Raw genomic sequence first — 24,438 nt, forward strand, 5'->3', positions numbered from 1 at the left:
TTTCAAAAATTTAGTTTTTGAGTTGACTTAAAAAATGTAGGCTCATCTATATTTTGTAGGCCTTTTTGGCAACACTATTTTCCTCGCAAATAAGCCGGAAATTAAAACGATTGCGTCCTTCGATGTACTTGACATTCAACTGCATTCAACCTGTTAATAATAAGAAATCAACTAATATTCTTTCATTTTATTGGTCTGGATTAGCACTGCTTTCAGAGAGCGCCAAAATTCAAACGAGCCAATCAAATTTAAATATTGCAAATCGCTACATCGAATGACATCATGATTCTTCGTTAAAAATGGCGCTTTTTGCAAAATCTAGGGATTTTTTTAAGTATATTTGAGCAAATCTGGGGATTTAGGGATTTTTAGCGAAATCTAGGCATTTTTTTTCTTCCCCGCTAGGGATTTAATATCGGAAGACTGGCTTCCAGTATCGTAGCGTTGATCGTCGCTGATGTCGAAATGGAACCTAATGCCGGACTTACTGTAACACCTCCATTCCTCAATTCCGGTGAGGAATACGTCTCTACCCTTAACTCAATATAAATATACAAATTGATAAGTGAGTGCTTTAGTCTCCTGAAAAACAGAATTGCGAAACTTAAAATTGGAGAAAAATGATGAGTAAATGAAAAAATGGAACCAATTGATGGGATATGTCGCATGCCATTCTGACACAAAATATGGCGTCTATCGAATCACCTTAACTAAATAAAATAACCAAATTTTCAACTCTCAAACTATCAACTATCAACTATCAAATTTCAAACTATCAAAATTTCCAACAATGACAAAAAATGATTGTAATATACCTATAATGTAATGAAATATACACGCTCTAATCATTTAATTTGTATTACCTTTATGTTATGTACCTATATGTTATACTATTTTTATAATAAATTTTGCCAACATGCTTTTCAATTCAGTCTACAACATTTCATTCCGACGTGGCAATAATGATTTATAATGCCCCTAATCCATTAAAATGAATTACAATAGTAATGCCGCATTATAATGTCGTATTATACATCGCAACGATTCATGTCCTACTGATTATTGATTATTGTAAGATGAATTCTGTTTTCTCTGATTGTATGTTTCATACGTGCGAAGCAAGTACGGGTCACTAGAAACGTGGTTCGTACGGGTGGCTGATGAAATTGATCTTCGAATACCTTTTGATGAGCTAGGGAAATGGAACCATCTGCATCTCATGGACAATAAATAGTTGCCGTAATTACGGTCATCCCGTGATTAAGGTGCCGTGATTTAAGTCATAAATTCTTCATCTAATTCTTGATTCATCTCCAAAATGTCTGCTAAAGCTTTCATGCGCTTCTCCTTGTATGCATGAATGAGCAAATTGGGTATCGAACAAGCGGACACTTTTTGAAAATTTAGATGATTCTGGACAATATCGTACAGAAGTCCACGAGCTGCAGATAGAACCATTACCTCTAGCTCATCAAAAGTTATTCGAAGATCATTCAACAACCTCTTTGACAAGTTGCAAAAACTTTTCGTTAACAATAGTGTCACACGGTACTAGGAATATTTACTATTTAACGAACCTTATATTTCCCTGACTCAGTCCTAAATTATAGAAGTATGCGTTACTTTTCCAGCAATCCAAAAAAACAATTATAAAAAAACCAATACCTACACTTTCAGATATAAAAATGCAAATTTTTTGCAGCCTCGCTAAACGACTTATCAACCAGAGATTTTTTAGGAAGCGGACCTCCAAAGAGCTTTCAAAATAAAAGTATACAACAAGTGATAATGCCATGTATTCGCCATATCAAAGCCCAATACACACTTATACACCGGCTACATAAATCTGCTAAGTTACAAAACATGAATCGACAGTTGTCGGATTGTACATCAATGACAAAATGTGTCAAAACTTGTCTAGGCCCTCATTCTTGACTACAACTACTGCCCCCAGAGCCGCTCTCCGACGCCAATGCGTTGGAGCTTCCTGCTTGTTTCCTTTCTTCGCTTAAATTATTCCGTAGCAGTTTTCTTCAAGAATCTGATAAGATTTTGCTTGAGGCAGATCAAAAAACTTAAATTCGATCGAATAGCTTTCTACTTTCACAATACACGGTCTCGTCAAGGTACGTCTTTGACCTCGCAGTGTTGGATCGTGAATTCTCTTGTTGTGCTGTTTGCCTATTTTGAAATCTCTGTAAATGAAAACTAAAGGGGTTGATATGTGCGGGTTAATGACGCGCCTTATCAACACATTGTGTTGGAGTTCACTGCTTGTTTGACTTCTATGATTTGAAATTTCGGTGACCTGTATCGAAAGACTTTTTGGTTCAGTATGAACCAAAGTTCAGTCCCTAACGGAAATTTTTTTCTCGGTGTAATTATGGAGAAGAAAAAAATTGGTGACAAGGACGGAGTGGCGATTTTGCAAGTTGGGAACACTGTTTTCTCCTCATTTACATCCATTATAAAAATCGATATTAGGTGAGGCCATAGAATCGATTGTTTTACATGCATTTGAATAAAGGAAAAAACGATGTTGCCAAATTTCAAGAATTGCCACTGAAAAAATTGAGCTTTGGTTTCTGCAGAACATCGAGCTTTTTAACATCGAGCTTTTTAACATCGAGCTTTTTGATCTAGGTAACTGGATATAAATCACATTAAAAAAAATAAAAAATCCATGGAAGTATATAGTTCCATGATTTCCATGACCAGAATGCAAAAAATTCCCTATTTATCGGCCGTCTCCAGAAAAACAATTCCACAACATGCAGAGTCAGAAGTGAAAAATTACCAGATTGTCAGTCGTTTCCCAGCAGGAAGATAAATTTGACTATGCCTCAACATTTTGGTACAGAAAATGAAGGCAGTTTGATCATTGATTCAGTAGGCGTGGGCTATCTCTATGCATACTGACAAAATTGGTTTCAATTTTCATGGAATTTTCAAATTCTTCCTACACGAATGGGAAAACTTGATGATTCCACTTGAAAATTCGATGATCAGCATTTTACGAATGCCATGATGTTGTCCAAGTTTATCCGTTAAAGACTGAAATTTCCGGTATCTCCGATTTTTCGGTTTGCTAGATACACGGGTATCCGAAAATTTTAAGTCGCCAAGACCAAACAAACGACTTACAAGTGCTCGAGGCCTTCGGGAAATAATACGTATCTATGCACGGTAAATGGAAACAGAGAAAATTATACAGAAAAATCTACCTATGGGGTTGACATTATGCAATTACATTCTCGTAAAAAAAAGAATTGCTTGGGTCAATTTCAGAATTTGCAATTTCAGAACAGAGTTACGTTCCTTCGTTGAGGAAACAACGAACTGAGATACACTGAAAAAAAAGCAGTCGTTTGTACCAAAGTTTGGTGTTCCGTATCATCCCAACTAATTCGGTTTGTCAAACTGAATTTTCGGTTAATCAAATCGAACTTTCGGTTCGTGTAACCAAACTTGTGCGTAAAGTGAACTGATGAACAAAGTTCTGTCATATATGCCGATCGTTCGGCTACCCGAACCGAAAGTACAGTTTGACAAACCGATATACCGAACGGCTACACGAACCGAAAGTTCAGTTTGACAAACCGATGATGGGATGATATGGACGTATTTCTGCCAATAACGGAACTATGTGCATTATGACGTGAGCCCTGTTATGCATATATTCTTATGGGTCTCAGGGCTCATGTCTCAATGCACCTAGTTCCATTTGGCAGAAATATGTCCTTTTGGAACATCAAACGTTCGGTTCACACGACCGAATTTTTTTTCGGTGTGAATCTGACAACGTGGAGTCCGTTAAATGGCCAACCTGCTGCTCGTGCCTAAGTAGGAGCAACCCGATAAAGGAATAATAAGTTACCTCGATACGGAGCTTAAGACGTCCGGAATGGAAGTAACGCGCGGTTGCCAGGCTTCCGTTGAGCCAACGGGGAAACCATGGCTGAAATCCATATTATTCTAGCGAAATGGCACCGCCGTTCCACTTTGTTCACCCTGCATTTTTTACTCATCGTTTAAATTTGCTGCTCTTGAGAGAAAAGGAAATGATGCGAGGATAATTTGACCTCTCGAGTCCTTAAGCGGGAATCGAAAGAAGCGAATTTTCCTCGCTCCGGACTCAAGGTCTCGGTTGCCGGATGCCTGCGAGTACAAAGGGATGCGTGGAATTCCGCTTATGATGCCAGGATTTGAAAACATATTGGTTTCTCCCGGCCCGATAGCTTGCGCTGAAAAACACGTTGGTGTTACTTATATTTACTTTCTTTTTTCAAAAAATGTGGTTTTTTCTGAAGTATCAGCCATGGATTTTTTTTTGTGCGGATTTTCCCATACGAGCGAGTAACTCAGTTGAGAAGAGTTGGGTGTGAGCAAAGAAATCGGGCCTGTTGTTAAGGCCTAGATACACACGACGATCAATCGCCGCGATTGAAAGACGAAAGCCAATGGGGAGCCTTGATCTAGATCTATTGACGTCGATATATCAAAATCAAGGCTCTCCATTGGCTTTCGTCTTTTTTTTAGAAAAAAAATGCAGTTTCTTCTGAGGTATCAGCTATGGATTTTTTTTTGTATGGATTTTCCCCTACGAGCGAGTAACTCATTTGAGGAGAGTTGGGTGTGAGCAAAGAAATCGGGCCTGTTGTTAAGGCCTAGATACACAGCGATTGATCGCCGCGATTGAAAGACGAAAGCCAATGGGGAGTCTTGATCCCGATCCATTGACGTCGATATATCGAAATCAAGGCTCTCCATTGGCTTTTGTCTTTCAATCTCGGCGATTAATCGCCGTGTGTATCTAGGCCTTCAGCACGACTGCCGGTTTCACGCCTGTTAGCGATTATCAGGAGTTCATCTTTGCACACGCCCAACTCTCCTCAAATGAGTTGCTCGCTCGTGTGCTCCTGAAATTCTTACTTTCACTGTATCGATACGAATTATTATCATCCGAGCTACCCTTGCAAATTGCCGACGACTGCTAACTGCCTGTGAAAAATCTACGTCGATCGAAACTGCACTAACATTTTAAAGCCCCAACGGGCTGAATGTTGACATTTACGGACAACGCGATAGACAAAGAAGACATAAAGAGTATGGAGCGATCCTATTGGTTGAAATGGGTGCAGTTTTTATAGACTAAGAAAGAAAATAATGGACTAGCTATAGGGTCTCTTGTGTTGTGCCGTCAGGTAGTCTATTACCTGCCGGCAATGGCCCGCTTTTACCAGTGGGCTCCCTCTTTGTCCTTTTTGTCTTGTTTGTCTATCGCTTTGTCTACCAATTTCAAGAATCAGCCCGCTCAGTTTGATCGCAGATAGAGGCCAAACCTTCGAAACCTCACAACTTTCAAATCCTCCCTTTCCTCAGTTTGAGCAAAAACTAAAACCCGAAGACCAACTTCGGCAACCTGGAGGAGGGTTCTCGACCGGGGGTGTGGAAGCCGTGAAGCCGGCGACGGTAGACGCGACTCGGAAAAAGACGTTCGGTGGCTCGCAAAAAGCGTCGTGGCGCTGGAAAGTATGGGACCGCGCGGGAGGGGAGGGGGAGGAGATAATTGAAGGGTCGGCAAGGAGGTAAAACGACGACGGTCCGGAGGCGGGGAGAGATCAAGAGTAGTACCTCGTCCGAGGTTAAATTATTAATAATTTGCCCGGGCAACTAATCCCGCAGCTTCGCCGCAGCAATGATATTTCCTCCCGGCAACGTCCGACGACCGCCGTCCGTGCCACTGCGTTGCCAGAAGAACTCTCGGGAGGGTTCCTGAAGGAATTTCTCCGGAAAGAGCGGGAATTTCCGAACAAATTCGAAAAATTCCCGAAGACATTCCCGCGACACTTTTCAAAGTTCCACTTCGAAATAACCTTTTCTTATAGCCGGCTGTAAAAGGCGATAGAAAATTATTACATACCTGACTTTAGGAAGTGAAGAAAAGTATCTGCCGGGCCATACAAATCAATAATAAATTATATCCCTGGTAAAAATTGATGATAGGAGCTGCGTTTCAAAATACCAGAGGGGTTCTTAAAGCCGACTAAAGAAGGCTATTGAAAATCATATAGCTGGCTGTAGAAAGCGGAGCAAATCATATAGCCGGCTGTAGAAAGCGGAGCAAATCATATAGCCGGGCTATACGAAGCTATAAAAAAGTGTACAGTCGGGCTATAGTTCCTATCGCCGGGCTTAACACTTTATCACCATTGGCTATAAAAGGCTATAAGAAATTGTGTAGAAATTCGTGTGCTTTGGAAATCATTAAGTTTGATACGGAGCTACCTTAATATCTACAAAACACACATTATATTTTCCTTTAAAACATATTTTTTTTCATCAATTAAAATGAGAATAATCCATACAGAGTGTGCAAACATTTTAAAGTCATGAGTCGAAAAACGCTGACTCCGCGAGATTAAATATTTGAGCCTAACACAAAGCGGAGCGGCGACGCACTGGCGCCTACAAACCTAACGGGGATACTTCACGCATTGCGCAATGCGTGAAGTATCCCAGTTAGGTTTGAAGGCGCCAATGCGCGTTCTGCGCTAGCCAGCCGCCCATCGCGTCGCAGCGTGCCACGGCGCCTCAAGCAACTATTTCATACCAGAGGTATTGCACAGTATCATACGAAATTGAAAGCCCTCCAACATATTAAGAATGACAGGCATCCTTCAAAAGTACGGAGCTTTCCTCGCAAAATAAATCAAGATACTACGGCACAAAAAGAGAGCGGTAGTCCAAAAACAAACTAAGTTCTAGTATCTGTATTTAGTAACGTTTAGCATGAACTTTATCGTCTGGCTGTTGCTTAATCGCCATCGGCTATAAAAGGCTATAAGAAATTGTACAGCCGGCTACAGAAGCTATTGGAAATCTTACGGCCGGCTTTAGGTCTATAGTATTTTGGAACACACATTCTACTGCCAATTTTTACCAGGGATAGCCGGGCTAAAGTTCCTATCGTCTAGCTGTAGCATTATCGCCATCGGCTGTAAAAGTCTATAAGAAATTGTATGGCCGGCTGTAGAAGCTTTAGAGAATTTTACAGCTGTAGGTTTATAGTATTTTGGAAAACCAGATCCTACTGCCTATTTTTACCAGGGTAAAAAATGCCAGAATTGTAACCACGAACATGATTTCTCTCCGCTGCGCGACATTGGGTCGCTCACGATGTCTGAGCAGTGGTCACTACATGAGTTAAAGCGCTATTGTGCCAAGGATTCTCGACGAGCATGTACGGAAAAAAAAGTTACGGGCTATATAGACATACCGTCTGTTCCGGGTCTCAGAGGCCGAAACTTCCGGATGCTGGAGCCGTAGCTTCGATTGCTCCGGGTGCTACGCCCGAAACTTTCGGCCTCTGAGCCCGGAACGGACGGTATGTCTATACAGCCCGTAAGTACGGCTTCCACGGCCGGAGGTTTTTTTTTTCTTTCAGTGTACGACGGCAACTGTGGAAGGACTGCCGGGCTGGAGAGCTTTAAAAGTGAACGCGCCAACGACACATTTTTAAGAGCTTGTAAACAAACGACGCTCGGTCAAACGGATTTTTAAATTCCTATTTTCAAGCGGATTGCGGGATGCTTGAGCCGCGCTCGTGACCCAGATCTCGAAAAATTAAAGGCGGAAACGAGGTGGGTTCCCCGGATCGTTCCAGTTTAAACTGTTGCATGCAGGAGTTCGGTAAACTTCCGCTCTAATGAATGGAGACTAGGTGAATAAGTAAACTGAAACGCCGCGGCCTCTTGAGATGAAAGCATCATCCGTCCGCAACCTGCTTCATCATCGTTATTACCCCGAAGAGGGCTATTTATTTAGGGTCCTTACCCGGTGCTCTCTAACTCAATCTGGACACTGTGCCAGACGCAAAACGGTAAAAAATCGGATTCTGGCTCATAAAACCACACGGTAAGAAAAAGCAACCTCAATTGGACGTATTTATGCTGAATGGAACTATGTGCAAGTGGAGAGATGGGATGTGCTCGTTAGTGGACGGACCATAAGAATGAATGGGCAATATAAAGCGCCAGTGACGTCAGTGGCAACGACGAGAGAAACGACGATCGGGCAGGCGGTTTTTAACTCAACTGTCCACAAGCTCTTGTCACATGCCCACGGCTCACAGTTAGCGCTCAGTCTTATTCAATTGAAAATTCCGCTTTTGCATTTTCTCAAAAGGAACTATATCCACTTTTACATTGTTTCTTAGCCAGTTTCCACGAGCACACCCCATCTTTCCAATTGCACATAGTTCCTTTTAGCATAAATACGTCCAATTTTGTAATGATATGAGAGGTGGGGCACAAAACTTTTGGTTAGTTGCGATGAGTTTCATAGTATTATACCGAGAGACTCCATGATATATGACTGAAATATTACGCCGCGTTATCACGGGACGTTTCATGGAATTTTTCTCGAGTTTGAATCGCAGTGATGAAAATTTTGGGCTACTTACACCGTTAAACAAAACGACAAAATTTCTTCGTCTTCCTTGTGAGTCATTTGTTGGACACCACAAGGACTCCGCTCCATGCAGTGATTAGTTTTGACCAACTCAACATTTTTCCCAACTTAGCACGTGAGATTTTCCCCTGGGACAAATACCATGAAACGTCCCGTGGAGACAAGACCTCATGTAAAAATTAAACAAATTCCCTGAGAATAAATTGAGAAAAACAAAAAAACGAGACTCTGATACTCACAAATTGCTTTCGTGCGAGAACTGAAGGGTTCACAATGAACTGACTGCGAAATCCTGAAAAAAGAAGAAATAACATGGTTTAAAGATACAACCAAAAATACTTCGTTTCAAGCAATAGGGAGAATAAAACTAGGGTTCGTTTTTCGAAACATCCGACATTTCAGCGCTCCTTATTTTATGAAGGGCCCCCTGTGCCCCCCTGTGTTAACCGTGCCGATTTTTAACCAACCTACATTTCCCTATTCAAACCCTTACGATAAAAAATGCCTGAGTGATGTAAAAATAATAATTCACACATTGCTTTCAAGGCGCAGTGGTTCCCTCAGGCTTGTGCAGAGAGCGCTACCAGCGAATGTTTCGCACTCAAACTCGAAACCGAATTCTCCCATCGAAGAGGGAATCGAAAATTGTTTACAGCGCTCTTTACGAAATCATGTACGTCTTAATATATCCTGGCATCTTTTTCGGGAGTTCAACCTCACACGTGCCCTACATTCGATCACGTCTGTCTCTATTTTTGAGGTGGTACACAATTCCATTTCCGCTGAAGCCGACATGGCATCACGAAGTCTACTACTGCGTGGGCGGCGAGCTCCCGGCTTGAGTTTATTGAGTGGGAGTGGAGACCGCGCGCCCGCCTCGCCTACTGTATTCATTGCAGTCTCTCAAAGGGATTTTTTATTGCTTCTTTACACAACGTCGCACCCTGCTTATTATAACGCGCCCTCCCCGCTGCTGCCAAATTACGAGCACTGTTTGGAATGGACCGTTTACTCAGAGCTAAAATCGGTGGGTAAAAGAGGTCGAGTAGTGTATATGTCGTAGGCAAATAGTCAAATATTCTTACTCAGATTGAAATTCTGATTATTATCCTAATTTTACACTGGGAAAAAAAAGCACATTTGATCTTGAGTCCAGACTCTTAAAAACATCGACAAGAAAAAATACTCTTGAATCAATCAGATTTAAGCTTAAATCAAGAACCAAACCTCTTAATTTGAGCGGATTTTCTTTTGATTTAAGCTTGAATCTGCTTGAATCAAGAGTCCTTTTTCTTAAAAAAATGAGAGGTAACAAAGAGATAAATATAAAAATGCACTAGGAGTCCGTGTCAACGATAACCAGTATGTCCGTTCAAAATGGGATGGCTTTCCTCTTTTGATTGCAAGAGCGAAAATTCGTATTTTAGGCCAGCCGATCGAATCATGTTGCTGAAGTGTTAAATAGGTCATTTGAAGATAGCATCAATACATCTGAGGAATGGTGTACAAACACGCACTCTCTATGCAAATAACATTCGGATGTACTGGAAGGGGTAAGAACAAACGGAAAGCGGACAGAGGAGCGATGATTTACAACTCATTTAACTTTAAAAATATGTATTTTTGTATGTTTCAGTATTTCTACGAACATTACATTTTTTCAAGGGCAAACCATTGAATAGATTCGTCTGAAAATGTTAGTGTCTTCACTCACGAGGATAAAGAAAAATCCCTTATAATTTCATGCAAATCCATGCGACGGACGGTTCTTCCATAGGAGAATAGAATTTCAGTAAGATATAATTCATCAAGATACAATCCCTCGTGCGGAAAGCGACGACGCACAGTGGCTCGAGTCAAAAGGAGAGGTCGGACAAAACTTTAAACGCTTATAACTCCGTTTATGCAAAAGTTTGAGGTTGCAAAAGTGGTCCCATTAGTTTTCTCGTGAAATTTTCTTATGTGTGCACCCCTTGAAATTTACAATGTGACGAAATAAACACCAAAATTCTCGATTTTAGTCAAAAAGTTCATGTCCGACCTCTTAATGGACTCGATCCACTGTGCGACGTATAGAAGAATAAAGATAAAATGTGTTTGAAAAGACAAGATAATGGAAGTGCACTATTTTTCTATCACAATTCCTATAACCTTTCAAAAGCTCAAATTGTTTGACTCGCCTAATTTGCGCTTTCCATTGACGCAAAAAAGACCTAAATCGCTGGTAACGTGTTCTCTGGAATTCTGGAGAGCTCTCGTCATTCAGGTTTTTCGGCCAAACTTGAGAAGAATCGCACTCCTGAAAATATCCCACCGCAGCAGTAATGCCCCTTCTTCCACGAACGATCAAGTTCATTATTCTGCCATGCCAGGGAAGAACGCCGTATAAACCTTCAGGCGTTGCCAAATTTCATCCAATAAAATACGAATTCATTAGGGAAATTGTGAATATTTTTAATCTAATTTTTGAGACTATTTTTTTTTTTTTGCAATTTAATCTAGAATATCCGCAAATTTCAAGAAAAAATGTACATAAAGTTCGTCAAAAACACACGTTTTATCCGAGGAAATTTGGCAACTCTCGAATGTTCATACGGCGTTCTTCCTTAGCGCGGCAGTATTTACATGCATTTATTCATATTTACGGTAGCCTATTGGTTAATTGTTTCGATCCTCGTCGATTTTTTGTGAACAAAGGGACAAGACGTCGTTCTTCACGTCAAAAACCTCTTGATCGACACAGTGGGATATCCTCCCACTTGTAGCTCTCTTTGAGCTCTTTTACCACGTTTTGCTCTCGTTTCTCCGCAGCTAAACCCCCCCCCCCCACCCGCCTTCTTTGATAGAGCTCTAGTGCACCGGCTTCTTTGATGAAGCGCGGGAATTAAAAGTAAGCGACGCGAAACTTCCGAACGAAGAAAGAAAGTTCCCGGCAAAGTTGCAAAATTACTCGCAGAGCGCTTGTCAAATCGCGAGAAATTCTGATTTTAAAGCTCAGATACGACAACCGTGCGAACGCTCCAAAAGCTAAAACAGACACATCCTCAAAAACCAAGGACAGAATGGTATTCTTTACAGTATAAAAGTGCATTCTCAAGGCTTTTTTCCTGCCATAAGCTAACGTAAAATTTGGAGGAACTTGATATTAAGGAAGTAGGGTAGTAAAGTAAAGTCTCCTTGAGTGTTGAAATGTTTAAAATTCCCTCGCTTTTCCCGATTTTCCAAGGGTCTGTGCTCGAAAATAGATCGACTTCACCCCGATTTTTCGTGGATACTACGCATCATCGTATTTTTCATGAGTACTACTTGAGCTCTGCTTCAACTTAAATTTAAAAAAAAACCTAAAAGCGATCGTGTTCGTTTAAAAGTATCGGCAAGAGAGGAATTCAAAATGTGATAGGGACAAGTCCAGCATTTTCCATTCCTTAACGCTCCCTGCCTTTTTCAAGTTTTTCATGATTTTTCAAGAAAATATCAATCTTGAAACATGTAGAGACCTTCCACTGTTCAGCTTATTGATGAAAGTTCGTAGTCTCAGTCTCAGCTCTAAGTCAAAAAAGTAGACTGTCTCTACTTTTTGGACTTAACCCTTGTAATTACCTTTTTGTTGGTGATTGAACGATGCGCTGAGCAAAAAATTTGGCACTCACGCTGTTCTTAGGTAAGTTACTTAGGCACACACTATTCAATACGCCTCGTAGCAGCCAATAAATACACAAAATATTAATTTTGTTGCCTTGTAAATAATATTCAATCCTAGCATTTGATAGTTATTCCCATTGCTACAGGGCATGAATGAGCGGTCTCCATTTAATGCTTTGAGAAAGCCTTGATTTTAGATTAATCAATTTTATATTTCAATTGCGAGCGATTGCCTCAGAAAGACCGATAAAAATGATAAGAGCTGTCAGCTGTTTATCAATGGTCATTTCGGTTAATGCATTATTAAAGACAAGACTCATTGTCAGAAGTATTCTAGTTCCGTCCATCATACCCGTGATAACACACTCTTTACCATCGTTGCGAGAAAAACGACTCGAGGAGTTTTGTGATTTTGACATAATTCTACCGGTGAGTCAAAAGAATCTATCATTACAAACTTGAGAGAAATTAAAAATGAAACGTAAACTTTTGATTAAAAAATCAATGTGTTTTTAGGTTATGTTGCTTGCATCGATCACTTGCAAACCCTGAAAAGTGACATCCATTTTGCAGATGGAGATATTTTAACGAGAACTTTATCCATCCTTTATTTAATTGTAGGCAACAGCATGACGATAGTCGGTCATCATCTCCATGAGAAAACACATTATGAAGGCTGAAATCGGACGCAATTAATTAGACCTTACGCGCAAATTTGTGCGCTAAGTTGTGCGGCATGTTGTGCGCTAAGTTGTGCGCTAAGTTATGCGCTTAGTTGTGCGCTAAATTGTGCGCTTCGGATATTTTATTATACATGCACACCTAAAAATGACCGTGTTCATGGTCACTCTTGGTTAGATTGAATTACTTTTTTCGGTCAGAACGATTTAATCGATTGACCAAATTTTTGGTTAAATCGACCGAGACCATAGGTTACTCTGAGACATTTGAGGGTCAGGAGAGTGTCCTGTTGGACTATTATACTCTTGTTTCTCTCGATCTTTCCCAAAATGTTTCACTAACTAGCGCATTGAACCATCCCGGGTGCATACAGACGCATTGGATCCAGATTGGATCCTGGAGGCATGCGCCTCATTTTTAACGAGATTGCAAATTTTCAACCCCAAGATTTGGTCAATGTAACTCAAAGGAAAACGAAACAAAAATATTAACCCCAAGTTAGGGTTACTTAGTGTTCTATCTCCCATATTAACACAAAATTTCGGTTGCTTTTTCTCAACGTGTAAAAATTTAGTAAATGCGTGTTTTTAGAAGCCTCTCCATTAAAATATTTCGTCTACTTCCTGGCGTTTAATACCATTGAATATTACGGTTTCACTCGTAAGATAATTTTACAGCGGACATCAAAACTGTTTTTTGGACAATTTAAGGAGATCCTTAAAGACAAACATTAACAAATCACTAAGAAAATACATTTTTGCACAAAACACCATTGATTGTGACGGATTATATTCTCGAGTTTTATTTGTATTCTTGTTTCAGATGAACCATCATGTTCCCTCCGCTCCTCTCAGTATGTTATTTCATGATAGTGACTCTCGCGCTGAAATACGATTATTTTGTAGTCGACCGTCTTTTTGGTCTTGAATGAGTGCATTTGGAATAAAGAGGGTTTGTATTTGAGTATTTCATCTAACTTTTTTCTTCACCTTCTGCTGCTTCGTAAAATGTTAATTTCAGCAAAATCGAAAAAATGTCTTAATTTTTAGAAATTAGCTTCCACATCCAGGTAACTAATTGTGAGTAAAGTTGGAATTTGAGATCGCTCTTAAAATATCACTACAGGAATTTCCATGGAGACATGAACTATATTTTGAAATAAGGAACTAAAATTAACGGCTCGTGCATAAAATCTTCTATCTGCAAAATGGAACTAACTGTAAGAGTGCAGACTTCCTTTTCTAGAATTAACCCAAAATTGTAGTTCCTGATTGCAAAATGTAGTCCGAATAGAGGCTAGAAATATTGCTTGCTTTTTCAGCATTTCACATACAGGTAAAATTACCCGCAGAGACCCGCTTGAGGAACACTCAAATACCTTTAACGTCTTTGATTATTTTTTTTTAAACTCACGCACTGTGTGGATGGACATTAGAAGATATTTTTTTTTGTCTTCTTCATCTTCTTCTTGGTTTTCCTCTTTTTTCCAGCCTTTTATTCTTCCTCCTCTTATTTTTCTTCGCATTTTCTTTCCCTCCTTCCCGAATTCTCATCTGTCAAGTATGGATAGATTAAAAAGAATCAGCCAAACTGCATTCACGTTCCCTAATTTTCTTTCATTTTTTTCTCCTTTTTTTGGAACAGAGAACTAAAATACCTACGCCTTTTTCTCTATATACTCAAAAAATTTCAAGTTTCAACGTTACTTAGTTTTCTGTTTAAAAAATAAGCTTTGAGCGACAATCGGGAAACTTTTCAATATAATTAGGCTTGTTTGTCAAGAACTTCCAACGCGCGAGCGCCTTCGGGTTCCCATGATACTCCACGCTTCACCATGAAGTTAGTTTAGTTGCCTATCTGGCTTGAACCCAACTCGGGCTTAAGATCTGAATCAGTCAGACCACAACGGGAAAAAAAGGATGCTGATTCAACATTTTGAATGTAGAGAAAAGTGAGACAACTCACAAAGCACTGCATTAACCGCTACAGCAGTTAGTTCAGCAATGTCAAGATCTAAAAATAACTGCTGCGGCGGTTAATTCTACGTTTTGTGAGTTGTTCCACACTTTAGTACATCCAGAATGTTAAATCAGCATCCTTTTTTTCCGATGTGCGGTAAAATGACTGCGTGTGAGGATTCTGACAATTTCCCCTCGAAATATGTGACAAAATGCGGTGTCGGTCTTGATAGAAATTTCTCACTCAATCAAGCTTGAAAAAGAGAACGATTACAGGTGACTTGGCACGCACGCATGAATCATAAACACACTCGGGAGGCTTTAGTGACTTACGGCGGACTTACGGGATCACAATGATATCGCAGACTAATTCATTGATTTTCACATCGTGATATAATGGACGTTCGGGGAAAAATATCGAGGGGGGTTGATGAATCGTTGGCCCCCGAGCCAATGAATATAACTGGACATATTTATGTTGAAAGGAACTATGTTACACGCTTACCCTTTGCACATAGTTTTTTTTAGCATAAATACGTCCAACTGTTAATGGAATCACGCTCATCGGCCACGATTCAATTAGTCGGTGATTTGCATGACTCCCGTGACCTGTTAATGGAAATAAATCAATGAAAATTAATATACGGCGTTTCATTCCGCCACCGTCCGCAGTATGACGCCACCCAACAATTCCTTTGTGTGCACTGATAAAAAATTGACTTGATTCAAGCAGAAGTATTCTTGAATTTGCCGCTAAGAAAAAAATTCATTTTTGATAAAGCATAAGTATTCTTGAGTCTGCCGCTAAGAAAAAAATTCATCTTCGATAAAGCAGAAAATATGGTAGTATTTGGCACCAAGTCACTTATATCATCAAAAATCTGCTTGGGTCCAGCTAATCTCATGGCAAACTCAGGCCATTTATTTCCATGTGGTCAGTCACTAGGACAGTTTTCTCCATCATAAAATGATCTTATCTATATTCGATAAAGTTTTCTCCAAGAGTAAATTATTACATGTAAACTGTATAAGTAATAGCATCATTAATGATTCTCAAAGGAACGTAATATCTCTAATGATTATCGAGGAAGGGTTGCCGAATGTTATATGATCAATTATTCTTGTTCTAAACCTGAATACTCGCTCATTTTGACACGACGAATCCTGGTAAAGAGACAAGAACTGACCATGTTACAATCAGACAACATTGTTGTGATGATCATTGAGGATCTGTTTTTATCTCATAAGGTCATTGCCAATTTATGTTTACCGAGTATATTGTACTTATTCTATTTCAGTACAACTGAGGGGTATCGCGAGAAAAAAATTCGCATTCAAACGCACACACACGTTGTTGAACAAACGCATTCAAAATTGAACAATTACAAAGAACCAAACTATGTAAATAAGCATTGAACTGGAGAGCTGCAACGAAAAATAAGCGTAGGCTGCCATTTTCCGCGAGATAAACCATAAAAAGAGTTTTACGCAAAATAATTTAAATCACAAGTTCAAAAAAAGTTATTTACCTTTCTGATTAGTGCTACCCTTCAGTTATCGTGTGTTTTAATACATCTAATGTGCTTTTTGTTCTCAGTGCCGAAAATGACAGTTATAACTCTGTTTTTTACAGGTTGAAAATGAACCCAGAATCGCCAGGATCATTGGTACAACGAAGAGAAAGCAGGGAGTTAGATACTAAAATGATATTTTGTGATCTGCTGCACAGGTAGAGGGATGAATAAAGATGTTTGCATGATCTGAGTCCAAATCATTTAATAACTCCCGCAAACGAAACAATTTAAGAGATCCTACAAAAACCACCCGGGCAATGTAATCGAGCGAAGAGATGGTTGATTTCTAGGATCCAGGATCCACACAAAATGTCTGTCAAGCAAAATATGTCGTAAGAGCTGGGATATTGTCAAATTCTCCTAATAAATACCCGTTTTTTGGAAAACTTTTTAAAAAAATGCCTTCAACATTTTTAGAGAATTTTAAAGGAACTTAACTTCACAAATCACAAAGCATCATATAAAGGGTAATTTTGACTACTCCTAAATACGAGGACCTACTCGTACTCGTGAAGTGAACGAACCACTCCAAAAAAATTAAATTAACAAAAAAACTAGGAGACATTTCTTTGAAAAATCTGCAAGTTTTTAGGTGGGTTTATATCTACAGACTTATGGTCAAACCCACGGAACTTTTCCTTCCACTTTTTTAAATTGTTTTGTTGTCGAAGTTTCTCTTCTAAATTTTACGCGAGATTAGTTGAAATTGTCCTTTTTACGATGCTATATACATATAGGATGTCCCTAACCTTTCGTTTAACTGAATGCAACCAAAGGAGACCTAACACAAGCGGGCTGTTTAACGAGGGACAACGAATACAGCCGGTAGATCCGTCGGCAATCCATCGACATGCTACGGCACAGAATTAATATGACCTCTTGGGTCGGAGGAAGACTCCCATAAACAACAATTCATCTCTTCCCACAGGAGCATCCGCTTCAAGGCTATGGAGAGGAACGAAAACATACTTTGTTTAGCATTAAACCTTGTTTCTAGATCGATACTGGCTTAACCCTTTCTTCCAACGACCGGCCTCTCTCAAAATATAAGTGAGATATATGTATGCGCGGTAGCATACCCGTTGCCGCGTTTTCAGAAGATTCAGTAACAATACTGCCATACTGAGGAACGGCATGTTCCTCAGTATGGCAACCAAGCAACTTTCTACGGCAACTTTCTCTGTGTTCCTCATACGGCATGTATGAGACTTCATGCGTAGCCGGATTTCATTAGACACATCACGAATTTCCAGGAAAATTTGTGAATATTTCAATTACGAATTTTCACAGGGTTTTCTTCGCAATCTGATCTAAAAAAGTCTGAAAATTTCGGGGGAAAATATTCATTACTTTCTTCAAAAATAGATATTTTCTGAGAGGAAATTTTGCGAGAAACACGACAATGTCATTGATTCTCTCTAAAATCAGCTCCAAATAAAGCTCACAAAAAGCTCTCAGAGTTGGAGCTGTAATGGAGAGAAAATCCCATGCTACCCTGAGAGTCCACCTCCATATCAAGACAAACTCTCTATGCAAAGACAGGGAGCAAATACATTAATAATGTTGCAATTTTATTTGGCAACTCTGAAACTGAAAATACGGCAACTCTGCTAATGTATTTGCTCCCTATTTTTTCATGGAGAGTTTGGTTTGATACAGAGGCGGACTCAGGATCGTGTATGACATCGCCTCCATTTTGGCCTCAACTTGAGAGCTCATTGGAAAAAAAAAAAACACATTGAATGTAGAGTCCAGACTCTTGAAAACATTGACAAGAAAAAGGACTCTTGAAAACATTGACAAGAAAAAGGACTCTTGATTCAATCAGATTTAAGCTTAAATCAAAAGGATATCCGCTCAAATTAAGAGGCTTGGTTCTTGATTTAAGCTTAAATCTGATTGAATCATGAGTATTTTTTCTTGTTGATGTTTTTAAGAGTCTAGACTCTAGATCCAACTTGTTTTTTTTCCAGTGCTTTTTCTGAGCTTTGGATTTTATTTCAGAGAAAACCAGTGGCATTATCGTGTTTTTCGCGAAATTTTACGTGAGTCACATCGCGATTCTCACGAAATTTCACGTAAGTTTCATCGTGTTTCTCGCGAAATTTAACGAGAGTGGCAGTACTCAAATCGTAAATCCCTCACGCACGCAAAAGCTCCACTAAAGGTTAAGGGTACTTCCAAATCCACCCATCCCGATCAATCTCGGCAACGACGTGGAAGGGGCGCGCCGAAACTTACGGCCCCGGAAGAAGGTCAATGTTAGCGAGCGCAGGCAAACGAGCCGTCGACGTCGACAATCCGACGCGTCGAAGTCAGGAAGTATACGGATACGAATCCGTGGAAACGGGGGGGAGTCGTGCCCTTACTCCCCCCCCTTTTCCACCGGACCGAGGCGCGGAAAAAAAATCAAATTTCCGGCTCACCGGCCGAGGCCGGCCCGGGTCCGATTCGGCGAGCTCCCCCTCCCCCACCCTCCCGAGGATGATTGATGCAGTCTTTTTTACCCTCTCGATCTCCGCAAAAGGGCCCAATCCGGAAGGCTCCTTTATTCATGAGCGCTGCCCGCGTTTATTCCGTCGACATAGCGGAGTAACCTCGTTTCGAGGTGAGCCTTGTTGTCCGTATGGTTCCTTGCTTTCAAGGGCTCGCGTGAGACGGGGGTTACGTGGTTGTGAGGATGAAAGCGACGAATTTAGCTCTTCATCACGCGTCATCCGAGACTCGCGCGCGGGAGGTGGACGTGACTTCGTCGGACGCGGACCCGCTCCTATGACGATTATGAAAAGACCCACGTCTCTTTTCCGTATGTTGGTCCATATTGTGAAATCGTGGAGGAGCGCCTGGCCGCTGCGCGGCCCGACCCTTGTGTGCGCTTTGCGCCCTGAGGATCCACACTTCCACAGTCACAGTCTACACTGGGAAAAGTATTTCGACGGTATGGGTCCGCAGCCACGCGTTTCGCTTTGCGACGTCGCAGACTCCCTGTCCTACTTTATTAACCTCTTTACTTGCCAAGGGCCTTACTGTCCTTTACTGGCCCTTACTTTATTACTTGGCAATCCAAAGAGCTGATTTCTTAATCATGAATTGCATTGGTAATTTTTTTAAGTGCCTCTCAGCGTTTCCTTGCAACTGATTCCTATGTTTAGAATTTCCTTGAAACTAGAGAATAAAATCGTTGCTCAACACAGAAACTTACAATTAGACCTCTTCAAGCGCTATAAACTGCGTGAAAAATATGTTTTTTGGATAAGAAATTTATTTTGAAGTTTTATCCAGAAGAACATGCCACTCTAGTGAGCCGGTGAGTACCTTTAAAAATTAATTTTCTGTACTCCTCGCGTCAAAAGAGCACATCATCTCGTCCTCGAAGTTTAAAAAGTTTTAATTTTTGTCAAAACTACGTTGTGACGTGACATTCTTGAAAGACAAGCCTTTCCCGTTGCGAATGCACGGCATCAGGTGTTCAGGGGTGTTAGCGACGCTCTCGTATTCGGTACCCTTCCCCTCTTAGAATTAGTATTTTCTACTCCACGTTTATGTCATATTCGTTACGTGCCACTAACGAACCTTCTTAATAAACTCCAAACCAAGATTCTCTGAACGTTCCATGCGATAATTTAAGACCTACCTATATTCAATCGCCAATTTCCTGAAAAAATTGTTTTAAACATTGTATCTAGAGCTCTTAAATTTCGTCATTCCCTTGTTTCAATTAAAATATTCCCTGTAAAAGGTTTTCTTTCACTTCCATGTACATTTTCTTGGGGGTCAAGGACTTTAATGTTTCGTCCGATTCCTTCAAGCAGAATCAACTTGGACCACCATTTTTAAAAATAATTTAATTTAAGTTTGACTCGACTTGTAAGTTGCAACCTCTGAGAAGGTGCTGGGTCATTTTTCCTAATTTTTTTTTTCCTACATCAGGTTTTCCTAATACTTTTTTCCTACTCGTTTTTTGTCCCATTACAGTAAGTCCTACGAGTAAGATGTCCCACTGGCTTTTTTCCTAAGGGTGTTTGTCCTAATAATCCAATAATAATTGAAACGTAAACATGAGTAGAGAAGAGGGAATTTCAGAAAGAGTAAATTTTTCTCAGCGAGCCGAATATAAGCGCGTGAACAGGAGACATCACAAGCTGAGCCTTCTATACCCTCAATATAAGGAGGAGGATGAAGCTCCACTACTTACGGGCATGCGGCCACAACTTTAACTTGTGAGGTACCTATGTTGTTTTTTTACTTCCTTGATCCCCTAGTTTTAAAATTGAATTTAGGACAAATGCCCCTAGGAAAAAAGCCAGTAGGACATCTCACTCGTAGGACTAACTGTGATGGGACAAAAAACGAGTATAGGAAAAATGTACTAGGAAAAATTGAAGTAGGAAAAAATGTTTTAGGAAAAAAGACTTGCCACCCTCTGAGAAACATCACGAGAACCAAGAGTAGATTAGTTAAGCAGGACATTTTTTTTCATCCACGGATGTCTCGGGATAACCCACGGTTTGGTCGATTCAACCAAACATTTAAGTCGATCAAACAAGTCCTTTTGGTTGATCTGACAGAAAAACACCTAACTCAAAGTAACTACAAACACAAAAATTTTAAGCTATGTAAGTTAGAGGTTCAATCCCCAGAGTCATTAAAAAAAGTTATAAAGTCTCTCCCTCCTATACAGGCCGCAACTATTATCATTGAACAAATCTGTTCATTTTCCACCAAAAGGGATAAAAATATTTCAAAATTTACCATGGGGTTTCTATACGTTAACAAGAGGACGAATAAAAGAATTTTCCGAAACTATAAATCTTTACAAATTATCGCTTCCTATAATCTCTCCCTTCCTGTTCTGTTCTTTCTTACCGCCACTCTCAAAAGCATCTCGATAAAATAAATATATAGATTATCTGAGAAAGGCACTTCGCAAAATAAAAAATCAGCGAGGTTTCCGATCACGAGAAGATACTATAGGAGAGGGGAGAGGACTTCTTGGTAATTTAGTCTATAATCGAGAACTAAATTTATGTCCTCACTTTAGATCGTTGAATTAAATTACTTTCAGAGCGCGCCATGGTTCAAGATTTACCTTTCCCTCGTTAAGTTAAGAAATTTTGATTCAAGCAATTTACCAAGTTTTAATTGTATTGATTCCGGGAGATGGGAAGGATATATACAGTAATGATAGCTTTCTCGCTTTACAAGAAGAAGGAAACAAACTGAAATAATAACAATAGTGTCAGCTGGACCGTATGTACGCCTGAGATTTAAACACGAGAAAGAGTTAGGTTGTTACTTTTTGTTGAATATGCATTCCACCAGAGACCGGAAAAAGTTGAACACGTTGATGAAAACTAACTTTATCTCTAGCAGGAGATTGCCAGAGGTAATGATTATAAAGGATTATGAATTGTATGTGTCAACTTTTTAAGCTTTTTCTTGTTGCCACAATCAAAGTCTACAAAATGTGCGGAATATCTGTAAAACATGTTTAATGCTGATGCGTAGAAGAAAGGTCAATGGGCAATACTTTCCTTTCGTGTCTATTTTAACCTTGCCCTCGCAGAAAAAGACATTAATTTGAGCGGGGTTGGTACCAACCAGAAAACCTAAATACAGTCATTGACCTAACTCCTTGGGCATGGAGGCTCAATTTTGTCAAAAACTGCACTTATGCGCCTTGTTCTTGAGGCCCCTTCAATCGTCGTAATAAATCACTCTCGATAATTCGAATTTATGGGTTGGCTGCCTTTGTGGGCCCTAAGAGCTCCACAACCTAACCTCAAAATTACCGACTTGTCCGTATTCTAAACAGAGACAAGAGACCCTCCACTGGCCTCCTAGCGACACGTGCGGAAGCTTTTACTTTCGGGGTTTCAACAATTCCTTATGGACAATTATTAGGGAGCAATTTGACTTACCACCATGGTCGATGATGAGCTTCGGATGACGTCATGCGCCAAACATGTGTCCCAAACGTCGGCCATTTTTGGCTTGTTTGCATGACGAAACTGCCAACACGTTGATGAACATCAACCATGTAGGTAAGTCAACAGTAGAATGCTGAAGTCCCGAAATTCAAAGCTTCCACAATGGCCAAGATACTGGTGGAGAGTCTCTTGTCTCTGACTCTAAAGCTGAAAACCAGTGACGTCACATAGTCGCAAAAGTTCACTCGGAATAACCTTTTGTTCTCTCTCTACATCCTGAACAGGTGTTTTTCCGCCAGATGGTATCCGAAGCTCTTGACGTGGCACCCATGTTGAGGAGCGAGAGGAACGAGGGTCGAGGGACCGACGAGCTGCGAACGAAGGGGGCGGCAAGTGAAATTTATTTTAAGAGAACGGGGAATCTTTGCCGGTATTTTGCCTTATTTTATGGAGGAGCCGAACAGTTACCGATCGTGACGCGCCAGGAGCCGATGGCAAAGCGAAGGGGCGGAATTCCGCGGGGTCGCCACATCTGAGCCGCGTCCCTGAGAGTGTTTTCGTCGAGTTTCCAGAGTTTCGCCGACCCACGCCGCTGAAACTTTCGCGATTTATTGATTTTTACCGCGAGAGATTACTTTAAAGTCCGAGAAACTGCACGCGGCCAGACCTTACTCTAGACAGACCTGCATGGATGCAAAAAAAACAATTTTCTGAAGTCCCTTCCTGAAGGGACTTCAAGAAAAATATTAACGAGACGTCCTGACGTCTCGTTAATATTTTTCTCCTCGGATTTCTTAAGGAGATATCCAGAATTTCGATGACCGAAGTTCAAAAGCACGTATCTCCGTTTGCGACGCTGCAGATTTCCTGCCATACTTCCTTTTTACTTTGAAGGAATATTCAACACTGGAAAAGAAACACATTGGATCTAGAGTCCAGACTCTTAAAAACACCCACAAGAAAAAGTACTCTTGATTCAATCAGAATCTAGCTTAAATCAAGAACCAAGCCTCTTAATTTAAGCGGATTTCGTTTTGATTCAAGCAAAAGTCCGATTGAATCAAGAGTATTTTTTCTTGTCAATGTTTTCTTGAAAAGAACTCTCTTGAGACTCTTGAGTCTCAAGAGACTCTCCCAGACTCTTGAGTCTGGCCTCTAGATCCAATTAGTTTTTTTTTCCAGTGAATGTAATTTCTTGACAACTTTCTTGATTTTCCTGCTCTGTTAAGAATGTTCTGAATTAATTGCAAGCCATGAAGTTGACTTATTTTTCTTCAAAAACGTAAAACAGGGACGGAAAATTGGAAACACCGCAATGAAGATACGTGGTTTTGTAATTTGGTCATCGATTTGCGTTGTTGTGCAAATGAGATTCTGGTTGTCATTACGAGCATGCTAATGTGAATCCAACAAGGAAAATACTATCATGAAGCCCCATAGGGACTTCGTGGAATTTTTTGGGGGTAACATTATGGAAATTTCACGGTGCGATAGTCCCACCCCCGCCCTCCATAAACTTTTTTACCTACTCTCGATGACATCATTTTTCTCTTAATTAAACGCTACAGAAAAAATAATGTAATCTCTAGCAAAAATGTCCTACAAACTTTATTCAGAACTAATATGGAAGTCTCGATATTGAAAAATCCTTATCACGTCCAGAACTTGGTCGCCGTTTTGTTTTGTCCTTAAATTGGTCGACAAATAAACGCGAAGGCGCTACCATGCAAGCTCAAAACTTGCCCTTTGATCAGAAAATGGTGTATGCACTTCCTCAGTGGTAAAAGTAGTCATATGGCCATGCTCTCCTTGTGATGGGATCGGTCGATGGTAAAACCAAACATACCCATTTCCTGGCGAGCCATAACGCCATCAGATTGTCTGTATTCGAGGGCTCATGAATAAAAGAACATATTCGGTTTTAGCATCGCCCGCTTCATAGGTACTCTAGTCGAGACCGTCTCACGCGATCCATAGTGACGGACTGTGTAATAAAAAATTCATTATTTACATTGCTTTACATGAAAAAAGCGCTGTTTTGTCAGACGATTTGGCAAGGATGCGAAACTGGGAGCCGCCGCGTCCCATAAGAACCAGGTGTCGGCGTTGGAGGTTCGAGAAGTCACGAGCGGGAGACGGAAGGTGTATTCATGTAACGTCTCTCTTTATGGGATTCGGATC

At 40.4% G+C, this 24,438-nt stretch overlaps 1 protein-coding gene and 1 long non-coding RNA gene across 2 annotated transcripts in view; one reads left to right on the plus strand and one right to left on the minus strand.

Moving 5' to 3' along the window:
• The window catches only part of Fife (regulating synaptic membrane exocytosis protein fife), a 362,382-nt gene that overhangs the window by 205,174 nt on the left and 132,770 nt on the right, over window positions 1–24,438 (minus strand). Inside the window, exon 3 of the mRNA XM_019046280.2 lies at window positions 8,712–8,764. The gene's annotated coding sequence lies outside the window, so the exon portion shown is untranslated. The remainder of the gene's footprint in view (window positions 1–8,711; window positions 8,765–24,438) is intronic.
• LOC109033601 (uncharacterized) lies at window positions 12,385–16,512 on the plus strand. Its single transcript, XR_002009055.2, has 3 exons — window positions 12,385–12,543; window positions 13,618–13,746; window positions 16,387–16,512. It is a non-coding gene; the product is annotated as an uncharacterized lncRNA (long non-coding RNA).

Source organism: Bemisia tabaci, chromosome 4 (assembly GCF_918797505.1).
Source record: "Bemisia tabaci chromosome 4, PGI_BMITA_v3".
NCBI classification, from domain to species: Eukaryota; Metazoa; Arthropoda; class Insecta; order Hemiptera; family Aleyrodidae; genus Bemisia; species Bemisia tabaci.